Source organism: Miniopterus natalensis, chromosome 4, assembly GCF_054644295.1.
Source record: "Miniopterus natalensis isolate mMinNat1 chromosome 4, mMinNat1.hap1, whole genome shotgun sequence".
NCBI lineage: Eukaryota > Metazoa > Chordata > Mammalia > Chiroptera > Miniopteridae > Miniopterus > Miniopterus natalensis.
The window spans coordinates 43,745,087-43,762,070 of NC_142084.1; the positions used below are offsets into that span (position 1 = coordinate 43,745,087).

General features: G+C 44.0%; 1 long non-coding RNA gene and 1 pseudogene across 1 annotated transcript; one reads left to right on the forward strand and one right to left on the reverse strand.

Annotated features, from left to right (window-relative positions):
- Positions 1–296: 296 nt before the first annotated feature.
- On the reverse strand, positions 297–789 carry LOC107535691 (large ribosomal subunit protein uL11 pseudogene; annotated as a pseudogene).
- An 8,334-nt stretch (positions 790–9,123) lies between these two features.
- LOC107535693 (uncharacterized) lies at positions 9,124–14,695 on the forward strand. The gene is made up of 3 exons (XR_001603051.2): positions 9,124–9,249; positions 12,202–12,297; positions 14,500–14,695. It is a non-coding gene; the product is annotated as an uncharacterized LOC107535693 (long non-coding RNA).
- Positions 14,696–16,984: the final 2,289 nt, after the last annotated feature.

Below are 16,984 nucleotides of genomic sequence, written 5' to 3' on the forward strand. Positions count from 1 at the left end.
CTGATTTTACTATTAATTCAAACAAATTAAAAATACATATTTGATATCCTTTCAGCTTTTTGAAGTTTCAATACTGAGTGTTTTGTACCCAGTGCACATTCGATTCCTCTAGTGATCGTGAGCTCTGGTATTAATATGCATACCCAGTGCTTTAAAAATCAACTCACAGTGCAATCTCCTATTGTGTTTTGGGTGAATGACTCATGACTACAAGTTCAATGGCAGCTACCGAGAAAAGTCATCTGAGTTTGTTGCTGTCAAATGATCTTTAATTGAAATGTTTTTCTTTGTAGTTCTTAACTAGCCGATTCCACTGCATCACTGCTGATGTCACCTATGATGTCATGAGGATGACGGCCATCAACATGCAGCCCTCAGACTGGGCAGTCCCCAGGATCTCTTTAATGGTTCTAGAGAGTTCTCTGGCTAAAGGTAGGTGTTGCATCTGTTGGGCAATGTTGGCAGTTTCATCAAGAGTGATGTTTCCAATGTGCTTAATGTTTTTTGCTTCTTTCTGTCTCTTGGTGGTTCTTTGAGGGCTTTGATGGTCAGGGCAGAGGCAGAAGGCACTACCTCAATCTGGGCCTGTCTGTTCTGAATGGTCAGTTTCAGTGTAATCTTCAGACCCTTCTAGTCACTGGTTGCTTTGGCGATGTCATCACCAGCCTTTTTTGGAGACAGGCTCAGGGGACTAATCTTGGGGGCCAGGGCAGATGTGGCACTGGTTTCCCCACTGGCGCACCTCAGGTATACGACTTTGATCTCATTGGGGTTGAACTTTGGCGGCATGGCGGAGGAAGCTGGTGTCAGATGAACCTGGATTTGAGACGACTGAAGAAAGTTGCTCCTAAGCCTCCTCTGAACTGAAAGCTAAAAAGCTCGTCTGAGTTTTTTAATGATGTCCCTTTCCAGGTAAGGTGTCAAAATAGTTCTTCCACTTAATTTTTCTGGAATCCAGTAAAAAACGATCACCCTATTTTTCTCCTCCCTCAAGTTAACAATACACCATTGCTTAAGAACTAATGCAACAGTCTGAAATCTTAGTTGAATAAAACCTATTTCCCTACCCCCAAATTTAAACTTGAATCCCCAAATTAAAAAGATTGACATTTAAAATGGCTTACAAATATTGCTCACCAAAGCTAGGAAAAAAGGCCAGGTGACCACAAGTTATTTATTTCATCAGCCAGACACCTTTGGTGGCTCACAGTGTTGGTGGGAGTCTAGTAGTGTTGTAACACTGTGATTCTCCCAGCGTGGTGAATGTTCTCTGGGGGTGCCTGTCTCTCATGGGTGAAATGGAGGCAGAGTCATTTCTTATCCAATGTGTGTTATAATTATGAGAACTGTCCCGAGTTCTAAGAAAGTAAGGAACATCCAGATGTGGACAGTTCACTGAAACAATGACAAATCAGTGAATCCTAAAATATGTGATTCACAAAAGCAAACGGAAAGCACTCATTAATCCTAGATGCTGAAGACCCAGAACAGTAATTGAGAACTCTATTAGATCTTGCTATTTATGTAATTGCCCCATAGGTCTTCTGAGACCTATGGAGGCTCAGGACATATCTTGTGCTGTCCACTATGCTACTAGCACCATATGGTTATTTAAATTTAAGTTAAAGTTATATAACAATTTAAAAGTCAATGCCTTAGTTGTATTAGTCCAATTTCAAGTGTTCAATATCCACATGTGGCTGATGGCTGCCATTTAAACTGCAATACCAAACATTTCCATTGTTGCAGGACATAGTATTGGATAGTGCTGACTTAAGTGAAGGAGAAAAGAAATATTTATTGAGAAGTTATAAGTGATAGGCATCCCTATTTGGTCTGTGTATTTCCCATTTCGCAGAGAAAATGCTTAGCCTCAGAGAGCTCAAGTAACTTGTCCAAGTCACATAATTGGTAGCAGAGTTAGGACTCCAACCAATTTCTCTTGACTCCAAACCCAGTGCCATTTCCAATACTTAGCCCAGTGTTTGCTCACCCATTCATCCATCTCACACATACTTAATGATAGTCACGGTATATTCTACTAATTATTGCAGGAAAATAGATAAAAACTTATACTGAGCAAACTGGGCTCTCTATTTACTGAGAACCTATGGTAGCAATGGGGACAATAAGGTTAGAAGGCTAAGCACAGTTCATGACTTCATAGCACTTTTAGCCAACTGGGGAATCAAACATTAAATAGGTAATCACAAAATTAACCGTCAGGCACACTTGTGTTAAGTATCAAAGAGGAAATTCCATCTGTTTTGGGAGAGGCTTCCAAATCCCATTAAATAACAACAAAAGCAATACTAATTAGCCATAAAGCTTTAGGTTTCAACGCCTGTGCAGTTCAAATTAGTAAGATAAAGCTATGGTACTGCTGGCCCCCTGACTGATGAGTCTCACTGTGATCTTCCTGCCTGGTAAACAGAGAGATCTGTTTCACTCAAGGTCGTCGTGGGGTTGGCATGACCAACTTCAGTTTCATCTTCTTCTCTTTGGGTTAGAAGCATTTTTGAAACAAAGAACTGAGATCAGCTAATTTGTCAACATTACAAAGCTGGAGCCTCTTCCTCGTAACTCTTCTCCCTCATTGAACCTTCCCAGCAACAGCAGCTGACACATGAGCCTTGCAGGTAAAGATGCCATAGCATGGCTATTTCTAGACCTCACTATTGAGGGTAAGCTAGTGAGAAAATGCTTCCTCTTGGCCATTTCTTTGTCATTTTTAACAGGGTCAAACTCAAATACCCATAAAAGGAGATTGAGAGCCAATATGCTATACCATCAAATTTAAAAGGCTGGAAAAAAAAGTCAAAGCCATAAACTTATCGTTTTCAGTATTTTATTCCTTTTCACACTAGTCTATTAGTTTCAATAAAAGGACAACAGGATGTCCATTACACCGTAACTTGATATGCCTATTATGCCAATACGATTAGTTTTTGCAACATATTCATGTACTGGTTATAGTTTATGGAAAAATTGATTTCACAGAATCAGAGAAATTAGAATTGGAAACATTCTATTAAGTTACTAGATACCTCCCCCAAGACAAGTATAGAATTGATCCCTAGTTCAGAGCGTATTATCTGATGCATTTTTCTATCAGGTTTTGATAGGCTTATATATTTATTATAGGCTGGCAACATGTACCACTAAAAATTATACCAATCCATCTGAGAAATAAAATTCTAGAAAAATAAGCATTTGCTGAAGACTAATTTTACTTTGGTGGATTCATTTTTAATATATGTGCCAGTGTTTATAGCCTCTCATAAGAGGCAGGGTAGTAGCACGGATCATGGGTTGGCATTACAATCAAATAGTGAATTTGCATATCTTAAGTTGTGGAAATTTCCCCAGACATAATTTCCCATCAGATTTCTACAAAATGTGGTATGAATTTTTGATTCCCAAGAATGGCTCATTTTCTGTACAGGAAATTGCGCCCTGTGCCTCAAGCAAGTGCCGTAGTCTAACACTTGACAGTACTGGCATTTTCTTCTTTTGGGGCAGTTCGTAGTAAGCTGTGACCCTGGAAGAGACAAATGCCAGAGGAACTCGGAGCTGGGGGGCTGGGAGAGGGGTGCAGCAGGGACTGAGCTGGTGTTACATGCACTCTGCATTCTTTCTTCCTAGCAGCGACTCAGAGAGGAAAAAGGCAGGAGAAAGAGATGGCTTCCCCAGGTAAAATTTACACACAATGTAATTAGCCAGTAACCGCCTGGGATCTCCCAGGTCAAATGGGCGGGACTGCTTCTCTCTGCTTCAGCACATACCGATTGGGAATTCTCTTCCACTTTAAGACTGTTCTTGAAGTTCATTTTCACCTGAATTCATTTATTAAAGATGAGTCTTGCTACGTTTTCCCTTCACCCCTTGCTCCTTCATAGAGATAGCAAATGGAGTGTTGGATGTGGGCTAAGTTGGGGGGCAGAAGGGGAATCAAGGCTATGTCTGGGAAAGGGCAGAGAGGGAAGCACAGAAATGTAGCATTCAGCTAAATAATGCCTGGTTCCACTCGGTGTTCGCATTCTCATGTCCCTGTTCAAAAGCCCTGATGAAATTCTTGTTTGTTCAGGATGCAGCTGAAGAGTATTATGTCTGGAGAGCATGCCAGAGAAGGTCTCATACATCTTTTATACACCTGCATGCTAAATGAGCAAGAACACCCAGGTGCTGAGTAAGACTTATGAATCTGTTGTAAATTATGCACACAAGTAATTTGGCATGTCCAGAAAGTAGTGCTATCAGTGGAACAGTTTTCCTAAACTCTCTATAATTTAGGAGAATGCACACCGAAAGGCAGTGAAACAGTGACAGGGCCTAATTGCTCAGCACAGTGTCTCTGCTTCCACAGGTGCCAGTCACAGAGAAGGATGCTAGCCCACCAGGGACTGGTTTACACCCAAAGCAGAAGCCGGTGTAGCTGTGCCAGGAGACCGAAAAAGGCAGGGACCTTAACTTTGTTAGCTTCTGGATGGCAGCAGTAGAGACGGCTTTTATCCATGGGACTGGAGGCTGTGTCCAAGTGGAGATGGCGAAACAACTCTGAAGAAAGAGAGACAGGGAACTGTGTTCTTAGGATCAAACAGACTTTCCGTAGCAGTTGAGGGGCTACACTTGTGACTGCTCAAAGGGTAGGCCGTGGACTAGCAGCATCGGCATGACCTGGGCCTGGGCCTTACCCCAGACCTACTGAATCAGAACCTGTATTTTAATAAAATACCAGGTGATTTGCATGCACATTAGAGTTTGGAAGGCACTAGTACATGCTACCAGCTTCCTACTGGCTGCTCCACAGTGGTAGCCTGGACTGGCTAAGAAGGGACACAGCGTTTTCAGCCCAGTAGGAGGTTGATCTCCTCTTCATTTCAGCAAAAGCCAATGAATGATCGCCTTCCCCTCATGAGTACACATTCTTTGTTTTTTTTCTTTTTTTGTCTGCCCCCATTGTTTTTGTTGGGGGGCGGGGGGAATTAACTGTATGTAATTCTGGCCAAGCTGTCAACTAAGAGGCTGGGCACCTGACTGAGGACTGATGTGGAGACAGGGGCCTTTATTCTTTTGAGAATATAGGGGCAAGGACAATATTCTCTTGGGACTGGCAGGGGGTATCTTGCTACCACATGTTCGAGAATGAAACCAGAGGAGTCAGGCAGAGCAGGAAGGTGGAGAGAAATCATTTGAACACTCAGTTCACTTGTACCCAAAGTCTGACAACCCACTGGACTTCAGAGCTGAGTGAGCCAATAAATTCACAATATAGTTTAAAGCAGTTTTAGGTTGGTTTTCTGTCATTTGTAATTAAATGTGGTCCTGACCCACTCATTCCTGGAACTGAATTATCAGTTCTTCCGAACTGGAGACTTTACATCTGGCTAAAGGAATAAATTCGTTGTGAAGTTCATAACCTATAATTTGACAGCTGTGTGAGTGAATTTGTGTGAGTATATGTGTAAGTCTAATCTGAGTATAATTAACTGTAGAAGGTTTAAAACTTTTAGGCATGCAGGTGTCCTAAATAGTGGTTATCTGTATAATTGCAGCAGGCTGTATTTATCTTCTAGTTTTATGGCCAATGATATTAATATTGAAATTTATGCCAACTAATATGCAGATCAGCACAGCTTTGGTGCTTTAAGAAAACAAGAGGTAGGATTGCAGCACTGGCGTTTCTATGGCGCTGATGCTGTGATGAAAGAAGACGGAAAGGGCAAGAGCGCAGATGCGACGTGTTCCCTGGGAACACCCAACGCAAACGGGAAGTTTACAGCTCTGTCAACTGTTTGAAAATAGAAAACAATCCCGCAACTTAATATAGCAGTTTAATCATTCATTAATTTATTCTGGGCAAACACTGCAACTCCTCAGAAATGATGCCAACCATAAACAAAATCTACAACCACAGAAGAAAATATGTACTTTTACTTGTGCCAAATGTCAAAACTCACATCTATAACTGATCCAGTTGAAACACTGAAGTCTGCCTTTCTTCAATGACCACTTGATACCCACTACTGGACATAGATTTTACTATTATGTATCTAATTCAACGTTATATAGAGTGTGTGTGTATATATGTTTTAAAATTATCAGTTAGAATAGGTTAAGTTATGAATGAGAGAAACTTAAAAGCAGTAGCTTGAATAAAGTGGAAATTTCTTTCTTTCTGAAGCAAGGTAGAAACAAGGAAATAATTTAGGAGGGATATCAGCCACAATAGGCTAGGTTATGCAGTAACAAACAACCCCTAAATCTTTGTGGCTTATATCAACAAAATTTTATTTTTCACTCATGCAACATATCCATTGCAGGTCTGCTGGGAGCCCTGCTCCTTACCTACTCACTCCAGGACCTGGGCGAATGGAGCAGCCACCATCCTGAACGTGGACAGTCCCTATAGCAGGAAAAGGAACATAGCATTCATGTTCGGGCTCTTAGCGCCTCTGCCTAGACATACCACACGTCACCTCTACCCTTGTTTTATTGTCCAAATCAAGTTAATATGGTCAGTCCTGAGTTCAACAGAGGAACACTGTATTCCCTTCAGAGAGAGGCACTGCAGGAAAAGAAAATGGAATATTTGGTGGACAGTAATACAGTGCAGTGCTGGAGGCATCACTGTGGTCCAAAGAAGAGATGATGGTAGCTTTGAAGGGCGCAGTGTCAGCAAAGGCAGAGATAAATGCACAGATTTGAGATTATTTTTGGAGTTGCTTTTTGGATGTGATGATGGCTTGAATATGATATTTGTTTGTTTGTTTTGTTCAGTCACCCTCATTAGACAGGGCAAGCCATAATATTCATCTCCTTGTCTCCAGGGCCAAACATGCAGAGGTTGACTGAATGAATGAGTGGGATTCCACAAATCGGAAATTTGCCTCCTGGATGTACCATGCTTGGAATTTCCCTCAATCGGCTGAAGCTGTTACGTAAAGAGGGAGAAGATTAATTTTTTTTTTTTTCCATTAAGAGAGAGCCTCACTGATTAGATTTTCTGCAGGCTGGTGAGGGAAGCTGATTTAAGAAATCCTTCTTCTTGCCGCAGTGCTGATCCTTTTGTGGGAAAGAGTGGACTCAGAGAACCCCAATGTCCTGCGCCGACCTGCTCCATTCCCTCTTGGGTTTTACATTTCATTCATTTCTTGTCAGGTTCGGATCTCTCTTCATCCCAGGATAGAATGGAAGAGTGGGCATCTGTGACAATGCCTTTGGAGAAAATAGATTCTAGATAGAGCCAATAAATCCAGGACACAGAATAGTTCCCTTTAACAAAGAGTGTCTGGTAGAGGGGAAAATTCCTGCAGAAAACAAGCTGTCAAAAAGGCCACAAGGAAGTCTGCCCTCCATGCCCCTGATAGCCCATAGGAGGGTACTGCTTGTCCCTTCCCTCAGCTTCTTATGATGCTATAGGCCTTGTGGGACGCTAGGTAACAAAAATGACCTGCTGTTTCTCTAACAAGAAGGGTGATTCAGCCCAGTGTGCAGACACAGCAAGTCTTGAGGAATCTCAGGGATAAGGCAGATCTCTCCTGGTCCTGTCCACACTGAGCACGTTGTGGGTGTCCAGGCAGTGGTAGCTGACTGGAGCTTTGAGGTTCAGCGTGGCTGCCCCTTCCTCCATCAGGAATAATTTTCACTGTCTCCGGTCAAAGCAAATCACCAACAGAGGCCTGCCTACTACTGAGCAAAGCGTCATTCCTCTTTTCAGTGAGGCCTGTATTACCCCAGGGGACTGGGTTCTTCTTTAAGATGCTGAGTGGAACCCCTTTTGGGTTATCTCTGGTTCTTACCACATCTTATTCACCTAGTTCAACATGGGGATGCCCAACTTGGAAAGAGCTAGGCTTGGAGGAGCCATGGAGGAGGGGAAGAGTGCTGCTCTTGCCTATGAGGGAAGCGGTGGAGCCTGTCTGGCAAACGTGGCCCACAGGACGTGAGCCCTCCCCGGGCCCGCCACTGTAGTTCAGGGCCACGGCCCAGCCTTGGACTCAGCTTCAGAACAGGAGTGATACAGGCTTGCCTCCCAAGTCTTCAAGCCTCATTCTGCCAATAAATCAGTTGCAATCTCATGCATAAGAGAACAAGGAGCTGTCCCTCTGGTTTGATTTTAGATCAAATCCTCTGGTTTGATGGTGGCTCCAATCTAAACATAATTTCCTTTGGCCCATCTTCGAGGCTTAAATGCCACCATTTGAGGTTTGTTCCTTGGAGGTAAGCAGTGCCCTCCTCTCTGGGTCTCATGTAAAATGGGAACATTCCTCAGTGGAAGGACACAAGTCACCCGCACCTTACAGGAAACGAACGAGCTCACCATCAAGTGCCTCCGACCCGGGCTGGAATGAAAGACATCAAAAAGAGATTGGGGGTTTTGGGGGCAGAGAGGGGACCGGAAACAAGGGAGAAAGAAGAGAAAGAGGTGGAGGCCGTAAATTTCAGGATGACAGTAACAGGTAGAGAATTACCCAGGTTCTATAGGGGAGCTTCTGAGAGTACAGACCTGGAGTGTGGCCTTGGTCAGGCTTCTAAGGGGCAGAAGAGAACTGGGGCCCCAGGAGAGAGTACTAGAAATGTTTCCTAAGAGACAGTAGCAAGCTTGGGATATACACTGCCGATCTCTCAACCTCTCAGACCCTGACCTGCATGGATAATTCCAGCACAGGTCCCAGTAACTGAATTTTAGCAGGAAGGGCTGGTACTGGGAGTCAGCAATACTGTCTATTTATGTACCTGGGAAGATGGCATGGGAGGGATGCAGTAGCAGCCAGGGCTCCAAGCTTCGGGCCCTGGCCGGGGACTCTTCTGCTCAGCAGGCACTCATTCCCAGATGCACATCCAGGTCCCCGTTTGCCAGCAATCACAGGGTTCAGAGAGCCAAGTGCTTCCACAGCTCAGCCTACGTCACCCACCATCTGCTCCCCTGAATGGGCCAGGCTCACAAGGAGGCCTGTTGGCCAGGAACCAGTATCTGATTCTCCCTCTGTAGCTGTGTGGTGAATGCAGAGGGCGCTTGTGTTGGCCCTGACTCTTGCTCTGGGGCAGTTGATGTCCCCTTATTCTAGGCAGGGCACAGACAATGCCAAGAGACCGGATCCCAGCCACCCTTGGATTGTTGAGAGGCTCTGCTTGTTGCCGGGCTCATGACCAGCTGGGTCTGATGGTTCGTGTTCTAACCCCTAAGTCGTGTCCACCACCTTGTGTGAAGGCCATCTTCATGCGATGCTTTTCTGCCTTCATGTGGTAAGCGTAAAGTCAGTATTCTGTTGGAGAAAAAGTAAACAGAAGCCAAACAAAACTGGTTTCCAGGCTAACCCCCTGCCTCCTGCCATCAATATTATACCTTAATTATTTGTGATACATAAAAAAGGAGTGGAAACTAACTGACATGCCAATCAACAGCTTCTTCCCTCATCATCTGACCTGGGGGCAGCAGGTACTTTATGCTGTGAATACATAGATACCCACAGAGTACCACAGGCCAATAAATGCAAAATCCACAGCTTGCCCCCACTCCTCCTCTCTCCAGCACAGTGCCCAGTGCATCGTAAGGGCTGAATTAATGAGTTCACCCTTGGGGTCAACTCTGAACTGGGCTGACTTGTCAACAACCGGTCCCAGGAAAACCAGGAGGGAGTTGTCCACTCACTGACCTCAGATGAACATTGGATAAACTGTTGATTCCTCTGGTTATTTATGAGTTATAACATGCATATAAATGAACATGTTTTATTAACTGATAAAAATTATTAAATTTTATCTATGTAAAACGTGCATTCCATTCTATAGGCAGCTAACTTGGGTTAAAACATGAGCTTCTGGGATGCTGTCAGAACTCGTGTTCCTGAACGCATATCTGCCCCATGAAAGGGCGCTCCTTCCAGTCTTGGGCGCTGGCATTACAGAGCTCATCAAAACCACCTCATTTCATAGATGGAGAAACAAAGGCCTGGAGAGGCAAAGCAGCCCGAGAGTAGTTACCCAGCATGAGATGGGGAGGCAGAACCAGTATTAGGAATCATGCCCTTCTGGCCACCACCCTTTCTCTCTGCCATGCTCCCCAGGAACGGAGTTTCTAAGGGTCTCCCCAGGGAACATGGCCTTTTGTCATTCTCTTTAAAGCATGCTGTGATAAACAATCCCGAGTGATTTTCCCCCCTATAATTCCACATGGAGATTATAGGCCAGCCTATGTTATTCTGTCATTGTATTATGCTGGTTTCTTATTCTATTGAAATGTTTCCTTTAGCTCTATTGGAGTCATATAGAATTTACTTTAAACAGAGAGGAACTAGCTTCTAGGAGATGAGGTAATTATTAGATCAGGAGCTCAGAAATTTTAAATTAGGACAGAAGACCCTGGGTAAAGCTGTGAAGGAGGCCAGCAAGCTTGGTTCACACATGAGGGAACTCTCTGCAAGGTGTCAATAGATTCATGTGTGCGCTAACCACTGATTATAGACTAAACAAATACTGCTTGACACTTGTATCTCCTGTAGGCCCACAACCATGTATTTTGTAAGTCAGACATTCGCAGTTTTGGAAGTCAGGTAATAGGATGCACAAACCACATATTAATAACATTCCCAGCAGAGTGTGGGGCAGTGCCGTGTAATCAAACACTAATACTTCTGCAATGAAATATGGGAATGTTTGCTACTAATGGGATAAAGAAAGACTATAAATAGCCTTATGTCAATTCAAGTCAGGTTTTACCCCCCAAATTAGTTTGTCGCAAACTTACCCCAAAACTGTTTCCAGTGCCTTATGAAGTTCAGGATTGTACATGAGGAATTGTAGATTTATCTTAATTTAAAGATACGACGAGTATACTGATCAATGAGAGAAGTTTATTAAATAAGTTTCAATATTTAATAATACACCATTTGCCATTATCTATTTTCTCAGTCAGTGGCTAGATACAAAGACAACGGAATCTCATGTCAGAATTTACAAAATTTTAAGGGCTCCCGACTGTCTTTATTGAAGCCCCAAGGTCCAGCGTGGCTGGGAGAACCCCCCTCAAGGGACCACTTTCCTTCCTAGTGCACAGCCACTCCTGAGGGTGGGAGGGCACCTGGGATCTAAGGCAGGAACTGGATTAGGAAATCCTTTAAGGTAAGGAACTCCCAGTCTTATGAAATAGGACAACCCCTTTTAATTGTATAGGCTCCAGAGCTAGATTGCTGAGTTAAAATCCTTGCTCTGCTGTTTCTTGTAAGACCCCACACCGGTCATTTTACCTCTTTGTGTTGCAGCAGCATCCTTAGTTATAAATGGGGGTAAGAATAGTTCCTATTTCATAGGACTATTGTAAGGGCTGAATAAGTTAATTCAAGTAACACTTTTAGAGAGATACCAAGGACATAGTAATCTCTCAATAAATGTTGCATATTATTATTACAATCACTATTAGTTTACATGTCTATGGTAGGCAGAATAATGCCCCCCCAAATGTTCACACCCTAAACCCCATAACCTGTTACAGGATATACTGGGACATACCCCAGAATATGGCTTTACAGATGTGATTAAGTTCAGGATCTTTTGATGAGGAGATTATCCTGGATTATCCAAGTGTTCCCAGCCCAGTCACTTAAATCCTTAAAAAGGAGGAAACTGTTCCTGACTGTGGTAGGAGAAAGAGAGGTGACGGGGGAAGCAGAGTCGCAGAGAAGCTACACTGCTGACTTTGAAGATAAAGGAAGGGGCCGGAAGTTAAATGTAATATATCCATAGAATTAAAGCTTATCAGGCCCTAAGAGGAATGAAATTCCTCTTAGGTGCATGCAGTGTTTGCTCTTCCTTGGCTCCACTCCCATTGCATCCTGATTGCTCTCTGCTTACACTTCATGGGGCTCCTTGGCCTGTCCCCCATCCACCTGTGAGGGCCTCGAGGGCGGAAGCTGTGCCTCGCCTGGCATAGAGCAGGTCTCAGGGTGGGTGCTTATTGGAGATTTGGTGAATGAATGAATGAATATTAAATGAGTTATCCATCTTTCTCTCCTGGTCCCTTTTGTCATCAGGCACATACACGTGTGAGAACAAATGACTGGGATAAATGAATCTGTTTTCTTCTCAGAAAATCATGTGAGACTGAAAACGCTGAACAAAAATCAGTCTTGTTACCAAGCTCATCACTAGATGTAGTCATGGCTCCCCTGCCACCTAACCAAATTCACTTTTCTTTTTTAGAGGCAATAAAGAAACGGAAGAAAGATGGACTAGGAGCAGTGGATCTGGACTCACCCCGCAGGAGACTGTGTGAGCCAGTAGAATGATACCCGGCAAGTAAGCACTCACTCGGGAACTATTCGTGCTGTTCCACATCCCAGAGGCCCTGGGCCTCCCTGATACCTGCTAGTCAAGGTTAACCATCTACAGAGTTACCTTGGCAAACAGCAACAGACATATAAACAAAATAAATATTTTTATTTCTTCATTTTCATTTGAGGTAGATTTGGCCCTTTCAAAGTATAGGGCCCTTAATTCCCTAAAGGTCAGGTCACAAATGCCTTCCTGTGGCGAGTGTGGTTGAGTTAATTGGACAAGGGCAATTAGCTGCATGTTGTCCCACATTAGTCAGAAGCAAATGGGGACTGGTGCCAAGGAGATACACAGAAGTCAGGTACACAAAGTGCTAGCTCTGCATGGCCTTCAGGCAGCAGTTTCTTCCTAACGTTTAGACCACAACACAGACAGTATTTTTGGAGGGTGGAAGTAAAGAGAAAGAAGGACAGAACGAAAAGGAATTTCACAAAATACCAAAACTATTGTGTTTCCTGACTAGTATCCAAATGTAAGTCACAAGATCTCCCTGCACCCTGCCCCTTGGTGAGGGGACGGCAGCTGGTACATTGCAACCTACTTCCCAGAAGTTTTAAATCGATCATTTAGAGATGGACTCACTTTCACTCAGTCCTTGGTCCTGCTTCTCCTATAGATAAGAACTTGCTGATGTAGGGTAAGCCTCGCAAATTGCTGAGAAAAAGAAAATATTTCTGATTTGGGAAAATTTCCAAAATTTGGAGAAATCGTAACAGTATACAGACCTGGGGTGGGCTCCTGGCTACTTGGGCACTTTCCTAGGCAGGAGAGGAGGTTTTCTCAGGATGGTGAGGATGGGGCCCATTCCTCCCAGCAGCCAGGAGTGGGGAGAAAGGGCACCTCCTCTGACCACGTGAGACCATCCTCACCAGGTAAAAAAGCACCACTGCCCTGCCCTCCCTGACTCTGCCTTAAAAAAAATCACCGAAAACCCCTATCACATATAGAGCAGAGGTCCTCATATGTTCAGATGTGGGACTCAGCTGCAATGCCTGTTAAAAATGCAGAGTCCTGGCCCCCACACCTTTCAGATATGGGATGGGGCCCAGGACTCACTCAGCGGTCCCATGAGCTTGACAGCACAGCTGGAGAAACTCCACTATGGATGCTTGCACAGTTCCCTAGGAAAGAGTAACTGATGGGATGTTATTAATGCCCATGAGAAAACCCTGTTTTGCAGAAGAGGAAACAGAAACCCAGAGAAATTATGGAAATTTCTCCAGGCCTGCTTGTCCCAAGGGTTAGAGACAGGATGCAAGCCCAGGTTCATGCAACTGCAAAGCTAATGCTTATTCCACTCTGCTGAGCTGGCTGTGGGATCAACAGACATTCAGTAAAAATAACCCTGGGCAGGCCTCCCTCTTCCTTTCCCTACATTCAGGGCCCCCAACATCTCTGAGGGTCAATGGCATTTACTTCAAAAGTGTTTATTATTCTATTTCCCCTTGCAGTGGATGTCACAAGGAGACTTACCCCTGATTTTAATTAGGCTACTTAGAATCCCATAAACTTATATTGGCGCCAGGGGGGACAATGCCTTTGAGGAGTCCATGTAGAAAGACATTTAGCTTCCTTTAAGGAGGGTCTTTTCTGCTACTTCTTTCTGGCCCTGAACCTTGGGTGACAATGCTCCAGGACAGTGACAAAGCTCCAAGCCTCACAGAGGCCTCGACACTTCAGAAACAAGGAGCCCTCCCGCAAGGTGCTGAGCTATGACGCAGGTCAGATATCACTGATGGGTGCATTTGGTAAACCAATCAGTGAGTTGAAGAACGAGGAAGCTGCTTGTCTATTTACATCCTAGGGACAATATGGAATTGTCTTTTTTCTCCACCGGGGAAGACACATGGAAGTGTGGGCTGAGAGAGGGGAACAAGCCTAGTGAGCGCTCAGATACTAGTGACAGGCACGCTCTTCTTAACCCTGGGCAGCCAGTGGGGCCCCGGCTGGTGAGGGAGCGGGGTTCAGAGCTTGGGGAGGCCCTCAGTGGGTGCAGATGTGCCCAGTGGGAGCTGCGGTGGGGAGGGGCCTGCACACGGCCTGCCTGTGATCTTCAAAGCAGCCCTGGCAGAAAGGGGATGAGAAATCTTGGGCAGTCTTTTTATTTTCAAAGACCAAATAGATTAAAGGCAGCTGATCAGAGACATTCTTTTTTCTCCTCTTCAGCCCATCTTCAGCATTTGGTCTCTGAGGGAAACTGAGTGTTTATCAAACTACACAATGGACCGCTGCAAGCCCTCTACTCTACTGCAGGTTACACTGTCTGTGCAGGAGCCAGGTCAGTCTCTCAGTGACACCCAGTTACCAGCCACCGGTTTAGGTGGGCCCGCTTTTGGAAGAGTTAGCATCTCACACAATTTATCTCACCACCCACATTTCTTCTACATCAATTCTGGACCAGACTTTGCTCACCCAAAGAAAACCCAACCTCAGTTCTCATAATGAACACTTACTGTTTCTCTGTCCCTTTTTCCCTCGAGCCTGGGGCATCATTTCTGTCTCTGTCCACATTGCTGTATTAGGACTAGCCATGTTCCTGTAGTGGGACTCATCCACCCCACACACACTGTAGTTCCTGAGGCCACGGTGGTCGTATCGCTGAGCTGAGCCAATCAGTCTCAAAACAGGATGACTGAATTTTCTCCTCAATGGTGGGATCAGTCAACTTGACTTTAGAAGGTTCTCTACAGCCACGGTTTTCTGTCATGTGAGCCAGAAAAGCAGAGGCGGCGAGATTATAGAGAGGAAGAGAAGAATGGAGCAGAAACAAAGAGCTGGAAACAGAGATGGGGAAGAACCTGGGGCTGTTCTGTCCCTGGTTCAGTTCCTTTGGCCCAGCCACATTCCTCAATTCAACTGAGCTGGACCCAATGGTCTCTGTAATTTGCATTCAAAAGAGTTCTCTGTATATAACTCACCTTCTTTTCCTCCAAGTATTAAAGCATGAGATGCTCATGGTAGATTTGATTGCCCACGTGGTTTTCCCAGCGTTGTCTCAGGGATTGCCAGTGGAAAGGCATGGCCTTAGAACCATCATAATAAAACTAACTAGTTGTGAAGCATCTATTTACAGTGTTGACTCAATTTTCTGACAGTAACCGGAGGCTTAATGAGGTTAAGCAAGCTGCCTCACGTTGCACAGCGAGCAGGTAAATGACTGAGCCAGGACTCCACAACTCCTAACTGTTCTGCCCTGTGCAGATTCAGCCCAATGGAACGGTCATCTAACCAGTGGTTTGTGAACTAGTGTAATGATCACAGTCACCCTAGTTCTCATTCCAGAACTGCTTAATTAGAGGATTGGAGTGGGGAAAGTCGCAAGGTATGCGCTTAAAAACTTTTTAAAAAGTAAAAGTTTAAAAGAAAAACACATGTATATTCAACAAATATTTGCTAAGCACTCATCTATCAGAATTAGGTTTGGCTACAAAAAAATAATAATACTAATCATGCAGCTTAAACAAGGTAGAGGTATTTTTTTCTCTCTCATGTGAAACAAGTCCAGAGGTAGGCAACCTAGACCTGATCTGGGACCAAAGACTCAGGCCTTTCCTAAAGTGGGCCCTGTAAGTAAGCTTACCTCATGGACACAATCATGGCTGTTGCAGCTCCAACCATTACATACATGTTCCAAGCAGTAGGAAGGAAAACAAGTCAAGGGCAAAAGGGCATGCCTTCTTTAAAGAGGAAGCCTCCTTCAAAGTGTTTTCCAAGAAGCTCCATCTCATGACTTCTACTTTGACCTCTTTGACCACTTCTATTGATAAGAGAGGCGGCAGATGTAGTATTGTAGCTGGGCACAACTGCTGGACCGGACAATGTAGGGACTCTCTCACTACAGAGGAAGGGGAGCATGCATGTTAGGTGGGAACTGCAGCCTTAGCACCACCCATTATATGCCAGGCACTATTCTAAGCTGTGAGGATGCAGCAGTGAAGAGCCATAGTCATTAGCTGCTTTCATGGTGCTTGCATTCAGTAGGAAAATAGGCAAGAAGTAAGCAAAAAAATAAACATAATTTTAAGTAGTGATAAGTAAGGGTGGTAATTTTAAATAGAGCAAAAAAGATGAAGGTCTCTCTGAGCAGGTGACATTTGAGTGGAGACCTGATAGATGTGATGGGGGTGGGAAAGGCATTCTGGGCAGAGGGAACAGCACCCATCAAGGCCTTGGGCAGGATAACACAATGTGCATTTTGGTGGTGAGTGCTGATTCAAAACCTTGAAAAGTCTTGTATAACCTGTTCAGATGAGATGAAAATAATCTGGGTTACATTAATTGGAGAAACAATGTAAGCAACATTCCACTATGTTTTATTTATTCACAAAGTACATTTTCTTATCAATATGATAGGTATTAACATTGCGAGTTATTACCATTAATCTTGCTGGTGTAATTGTAATAATAAATACCTCTTGCTCCCTTAAAGTGTCGCATGGGATGTATTTTAGAAAATTAAAGTGAATTATTACAATACATTAAATATCAGTATAGCATGGGTACTTCTAATTGCATTTCAGGACTTTCATTTTTGTTAATGTAATTGCAGATTCTTCCCTCCCTAAAAGTGCTGTATGAGATATATTTATTTTTTTCAAGTTCAGGTGTATTTAAGTTGAACAATAACCTATAGCATTTCTCGAGAAATGCT